Source organism: Amblyomma mixtum, chromosome 6, assembly GCF_055824585.1.
Source record: "Amblyomma mixtum isolate Tamu chromosome 6, ASM5582458v1, whole genome shotgun sequence".
Lineage (NCBI taxonomy): Eukaryota > Metazoa > Arthropoda > Arachnida > Ixodida > Ixodidae > Amblyomma > Amblyomma mixtum.
The window spans coordinates 2853099-2859938 of record NC_143017.1 but is presented as its reverse complement, the minus strand read 5'-3'; the positions used below and the strand labels follow the sequence as shown (position 1 = coordinate 2859938).

At 43.4% G+C, this 6840-nt stretch overlaps 1 long non-coding RNA gene across 1 annotated transcript; it reads left to right on the top strand.

Moving 5' to 3' along the window:
- The first annotated feature begins 351 nt into the window (after positions 1-351).
- Positions 352-6569, top strand: LOC149338101 (uncharacterized). The gene is made up of 3 exons (XR_016283704.1): positions 352-529; positions 1336-1516; positions 5577-6569. It is a non-coding gene; the product is annotated as an uncharacterized LOC149338101 (long non-coding RNA).
- The last annotated feature ends 271 nt before the right edge of the window (positions 6570-6840 follow it).

Genomic DNA, 6840 nt, shown 5'->3' with positions numbered 1-6840 from the left:
TTGCGTTCGCAGCGCCGCCAGAAACAGATGCTTGTGAGTAGTCGCATTTTTTCACCGCAATCATTCCAATTTGCTGACTTTGTAATTGAAACAAATATTTTGTCGTTTAATGCAACAAGTTTGTGGCAAAAAGGGCTTTATCAATTCTTTTTTTAACGCGTGTAAAGTTAGGCGACATTAGCGCCACCTTTCCGTTCGCTGGCGGCGGATTGCGAGTCTCATGTTGGCCGCGCGCTACACTATCTTTTTTAGGACGCTGAAACGACTCTTTGTTGGCGGGGTGCGACGGTTGTGGTGTGGGTGCGTTTCTTCAGTTTGTTTGTGTTAAATGTGCGGCCTCGTTAGTGGTTAGTGTTGTGGTAGTGTGACTGAACTCGGAAGGTGACAGATGGCTCCAGTGCTGCGGAAGACGTTCTTACGCGCACGCAGTGCTCAAAAACTGCTCTGACGTACTGCACGCAACCACGCCGAGAGCGGCCGGCGCCCGATGCCCGATAGAAGAAACGGCTTGCCGTGAACGTTGACAAATGTAAGTACAGAACTGGAAAATGACTTCTGCGATGTGTCGGGGGTATGATTGAGGGCTGCGAATGCATTTGGGTTGGTCTTCACGTCTTGTTCGCAGTGAGGTGCAAAATGCGGGCACCACGCGATCGTTTGCAGAGAGAAGGTGTTCTGACACGCTCGCTTGCCAACTATGCAACTTTTAACCCGCCGCCTCACGCTGTTTGCGTCAGCTCCTCGGCGCAGGAGTTATGTGATAGAATTTGGTTGCACGCCGAGAACTATGGGGTGCTGCTTGATTCGTTATTCCGACTGAACAGGAGCAGCGCGTGAAAAGGAGACCATAAGAACGAAAAGTGCTTGTAGCGGCGTGCGTCTTTTGATTCTGCTGCCTGAGTGTTTACTGGATAAGGAGCATTGCCCGTTCTACGTCGCAGTCACATCAAGTGCTGTGTTTCTTGATAGTTCTGGTCAACGAAACGACGATTAAAAATAGCAGAACCATTCCATTGCAGTGCAGCTGAGGTAATCGCACAATGGAAGGTTTGTTGTCATTTTATTTTTTTACGTTCACTACATTTATGTCATTCCCCCATTTTCAGTCTGAAGCGATAAAAGTATAACGTGATTCGCGAATAATAGCTTTAAGAAAAGTATGACAAGCTTTGTAAACCATTTTTTTGCTAACTATTGGAGGCATAGGTAATTAATAATTAGCCTCCACTCATGAACACATTGGACTGAACAGCTAGAGGTTTTAATGGGATGTGGCTTCTGTGATGTTTATGAAAGCATGGCTCTAATGCAGCCTTTCTTCGAATGCACCCGCAGTCAAGCCCTGTACAGCTGCTCCACCGGTATCATCACGCTACTTTTGCACCAGCTTTCATCTGTCATCGAGCCAATGCTACCTCAACCAGAGGCAAATGACATCAAGACCTGCTGGTTCAGCCTATCAGCCATTGACACTGGATATCAAGCATGTGCCACTTGTAAAAGGATAGGTAGACAAGTGGGTATATTTTCCTTGTCTTTTTTAGCCTGCCAAAAATCTTCTGGTCCAGGCTTTCTCTCTCTTTCGTTTTTTTTTTTTTTAAAGAGGACCAAGAGAAAGGGAAAAGATATTGCGGGCGTCATGAAAGCACTCCCCTAGTCAAGTGCATTGTGTTATAGTGTGAAATGCTTTCTATAGTTTTTTCCCTCATGCCTCTCGTGCTTGGAAATCTTGACCACTGTATAGACCAAATTAAAACAATTATCTGCTTCATGACCTTTATACAGCAGTCTATAAGCAGCAAATAAATTTTATAGGTTTACTTCAGCAGTACCTACCTCTTACAAGGTATGGCATGTTTGAAGTGAACCAGTGATGTGATAGGCATGGCCTAATGGGCAATGCATAATTGAATATTGGCGTTCAAGTGGAGCACTCTGCTTTAGAAGCATATTTGTTGCTAGCATCAATAATTGATACCTGACCAGGTTATCCTTGCATTACATGAAACCCTGCAAAGCTTATATTTTAGCTGTACAGAAGAAAGGTGCTTATTCGATGTCATGAGCATTGCTGAGGTTTTCTTTCACACTCCCTTTGTCACAACTGACTGCACTGTACAGTTGAAATGCATTTGGAATTGAGTATTGGTGCATTGTTTTTTTTATTCATGCCGACGTTCAGTTACTGATTGCATTACACTAGCTGAGCCTAAGTCAACAAATATTGCTGTGACCTTAACAAGACCCCTGGCTTTACTTGAACCGATGCATTTGATGTTGCCTTTATCCCGTGCCATCAAGGTTTGTAATAAGCTGTGTAAATAACTTATTTTCTTTCTCGAGGTATTTATTGCTGCAATTAGTGACAGGTAATTTCCTAAAGAACAACCTAAGTGCACATTTTTATCTTCTTTGGAACACTTGTTTGCTTGTTTCCCTTGTATTCTTAACTTAAACAGATATGAGCAGGCCTCAGCACTAGAGGGATGTGCTGCGGGACAAATAAAAAACTACCAGTCTAGCTGCTCCCTTAGGGGCACGTTTCTGAGGCTTTTATCGCTTGTAGTTCTATGCAGCTTTACTTACAAGTATTGTATCTGACGCAGTGTGTGCCTTAATATTTTGATTCATTTGCTTTAGAGTGTGCCACTCTTGCCCTGACGAACTTGCTCACCTTTGTACTCTTTGTTCATACATTTTCCCCTAACACCTGGTATAGCTCCAAATGATACATTATCTACAGCAACATGTGCATTATATTGCAATGTCTTTGTGCCATCACTTTTGAAAACAAAAGCTGCCTGAATTTTTGTGCAGACAAATCAGAAACACAAAATAATTTTTATATTTTATGGCCTGCATGTTATCTTCATATGACTGGAATGGCTAAATATCTCTTCGTGGTAGCCTAATTTGGTCATCATCATCATCAGCCTGACTACACCCACTGCAGGGCAAAGGCCTCTCCCATGTCTCTCCAATTAACCCTGTCCTTTGTCACTTGCCGCCACTGTATCCCCGCAAACTTCTTAATCTCATCCGACCACCTAACTTTCTGCCGTCCCCTGCTGCGTTTGCTTTCTCTTGGAATCCACTCCGTTACCCTTAAGGACCAGCGGTTATCTTGCCTTCGCATTACATGCCCTGCCCAAGCCCATTTCTTCTTCTTGATTTCAACTAAGATATCATTAACCCGCGTTTGTTCTCTCACCCACTCCGCCCTCTTCCGATCTCTTAACGTTACACCTATCATTTTCCTTTCCATAGCTCGCTGCGTTGTTCTTAACTTAAGCTGAACCCTCTTTGTTAGCCTTCACGTTTCTGCCCCATAGGTGAGTACCGGTAGGATACAGCTGTTGTATACTTTTCTCTTCAGGGATATTGGTAAGCTACCAATCATGATCTGAGAGAATCTGCTATATGCGCTCCACCCCATTCTTATTCTTCTAGTTATTTCCCTCTCATGATCCGGATCTGCAGTCACTACCTGCCCTAAGTAGACATATTCTCTTACTACTTCCAGCACCTCGCTACCAATTGCGAACTGCTGTTCCCTTGCTAGGCTGTTGAACATTACTTTGGTTTTCTGCATGTTAATTCTTAGCCCCACCGTTCTGCTCTGCCTGTCTAACTGGTTGATCATGCTTTGCAGTTCTTGTCCTGAGTGGCTTAGCAAGGCAGTGTCATCAGCGAATCGCAAATTACTCAGGTATTCTCCATTAACTCTTATCCCTAACTGTTCCCATTCCAGTCCCCGGAATACCTCCTGTAAGCAGGCATTGAAGAGCATTGGCGAGATCATGTCTCCCTGCCTGACACCTTTCCGTATTGGAATTTTATTGCTGACTTTATGGAGAACTATAGTAGCTGTGCAATCGTTACAAATATCTTCCAATATTTTCACATTACACACTTCCACACCCTGATTCCGCAATGCCTGCATGACAGCTGAGGTTTCCACGGAGTCAAATGCTTTCTCGTAATCAATGAAGGCTATATATAGGGGTTGGTTATATTCCGCGCATTTTTCTATCACCTGATTGGTAGTGTGAATGTAGTCTATTGTCGAGTATCCTTTACGAAAGCCTGCCTGATCATTTGGCTGACTAAAGTCCAAGGTTTTCCTGACTCTATTAGCGATTACCTTAGTAAATACCTTGTAGGCAACGGACAATAAGCTGATTGGTCTGTAATTCTTCAAGTCCTTGACGTCTCCTTTCTTATGAATTAAGATAATGTTAGCGTTCTTCCAAGCTTCTGGTACTCTCGAGGTCACAAGGCACTGCGTATACAGGGTGGCTAGTTTTTGTAGCACAATCTCTCCTCCGTCCTTCAACAAATCTGCTGTTACCTGATCCTCACCAGCTGCTTTCCCTCTTTGCATTGCTCCTAAGGCTTTCTTTACTTCCTCCTTCGTTACTGGCAGGATGTCCCATTGCTGTGCTCGACTGCCTCCCTCAGTAACTTGATGATTACATTCGCTACTGTATAGATTTGTGTAGAATTCTTCGGCTAATTCAACTATCTTATCCATATTGCTGATGACATTGCCCTGTTTGTCTTTTAGCGCATACATCTGGTTTTTACCTATGCCCAGTTTTCTCCTCACTGATTTTAGGCTACCTCCGTTCCTTAGAGCATGCTCGATTTTCTCCACGTTAAACTTTCTTATGTCGGCTACCTTGCGCTTATTTATTAACTTCGATAGATCTGCTAGTTCTATCCTGTCTGTGGAGTTAGAAGTCCTCATGCTTTGGCGTTTCTTAATCAGATCTTTAGTCTCCTGAGATAGCTTGCTGGTATCCTGTCGAACCATCCTACCACCTACTTCTGCGGCGCACTCTGTAACAATTGCTGTAATATTATCATTCATTGTTTCAACACTACGGTCGTCTTCTTCAGTTAAAGCGGAAAATCTGTTTTGCAGCGACAGTCTGAATTCCTCTACCTTCCCTCTTAATGCTAACTCCTAAGTAGCCTTTCGCTTCACCAGTTTCCTCCGTTCCCTCTTCAAATCTAAGCTAACACGAGACCTTACCATTCTGTGGTCGCTACAACGGACCTTACCGAGGACCTCCACATCCTCTACGATGCCAGGGTGTGCACACAGTATGAAGTCTATTTCATGTTTAGTCTCACCATTGGGGCTCTTCCACGTCCACTTCCTGTTTGCTCGTTTGCGGAAGAAGGTATTCATAATCCGTAAACTATTTCTATCTGCAAACTCTACTAATAACTCTCCCCTACTGTTCCTAGAACCTATAGTCACCTACCGCCTTGTCTCGAGCCTGCCTAATTAGGTGTAACACGTTAATGTCAGTTGCTGTGAATATCATTCAGTCTTCGAATGTGGGGGCAGAATTGAACACAACAGCATGTTATAGCTTTTTCTTGTTCAAGGACGCATTACATTTAGTTCTAGTCTTGTGACTGCTGCTTATGCTATTACTCAGCAGCCTTATCAAACTCACTCGGAGTGCTGCATTTTAGTGCACATTTAACTGATTGTTGCTGCTCCGTGTTTGATTCTATTAGAAGTTACTATAACTGTATACTTTGAATGTTTTCTTGTGCAGTTCTCTTGCTGCTGCATTCTGCCATGGAGGAGGCTACCTGTTCGTGCACACGTCTCATCACTAGGACGCTACCTCTTCCACTGGTGATGCAGACAAGTAACGACAGGGTTAATTGGAGAGGCATGGGAGAGGCATTTGCCCTGCAGTGGGCATAGTCAGGCTGATGATGATGATGAACAACAAGCAGGCTGCCTGATATTGAGGACAAGTGTCAGGATAGTGCACCAACAAAGTCTCTTAAGCATTTCTGTGCTGATGCATTTTTATTAAAATCAGCTCATAGCTTAATATCTACATCCATGGGGACATTTAGCATATGTTTGGCATTTGTTTGACTTTTAATTCGCTAGTGTTTGCAGCCTTTAATGTTGGTCTTAAGACAGCGTAAGCATTGTTTCACTGTGTGGGATTTTTTAGCTGTTTTGGAGAGATGTGTGTGTATGCATGCAGTTTTTTCCACGGGTTTGTTATGTGGCTCATGGAACTTTCATGTTACAGAAGAAATTATTTCGTTTCTGTGTTGTACAGGAAAGTGAGCAGTATTTATATGCACCAGGTGTTTCAGGGAAGAATAAGTAGTTTTCAAAAATATGGCTTTTGCTGCATAATATTACCAGTGTTAGCAGACACCAGAAAGCCGGTGAGGTGTATTTAGTAAGCTGGTTAACTAATTTCTGATAATTAACTTTTTAACTAACACAGGTTTGCAACTGGTTGCAGTTAGAGACTTTTAGCCAGTTGTTCGTAGTAGCCATATCAGTTTCTGGAATGTACAAAACATGATTACTTTCGCCGCTGTGGCTCGACAAAATTTGGCTGCATCGTGCGAAAATACATGCGCTTTTGAAAGCACACAGGGAAAGAAACCCCTCCAGTGCATGTAACTGCTACAAATCTCTAATGGCAACTAGACGCCTAACTCTGATAGTGAAGGAATCATATTCTTAGCAGTAAGAAACACACACAACACCAAGACACACACACACAGGACACCCGCTAGACTTCAACTATCTTTACTGGACACTTGTACAACATAAATATGTATCACTGAGCACACGCAGGTGCCTCGTCATCCGCAACAGGTCTAACTACGCCCTGCCCTCTCCTGCAAGGCATACGGTTGCGCCGATAAACAATCTCTTTTTCTGCCAACACCAGGGAGGGAGTGCTTACACATGTCACCCGCCTCTTGAATACGAAAGATTTCGATAATTTTTCTTTCTTTTTTCTCGGCTCCCAGGCCTTTCGTATTCAAGAGGCGGGT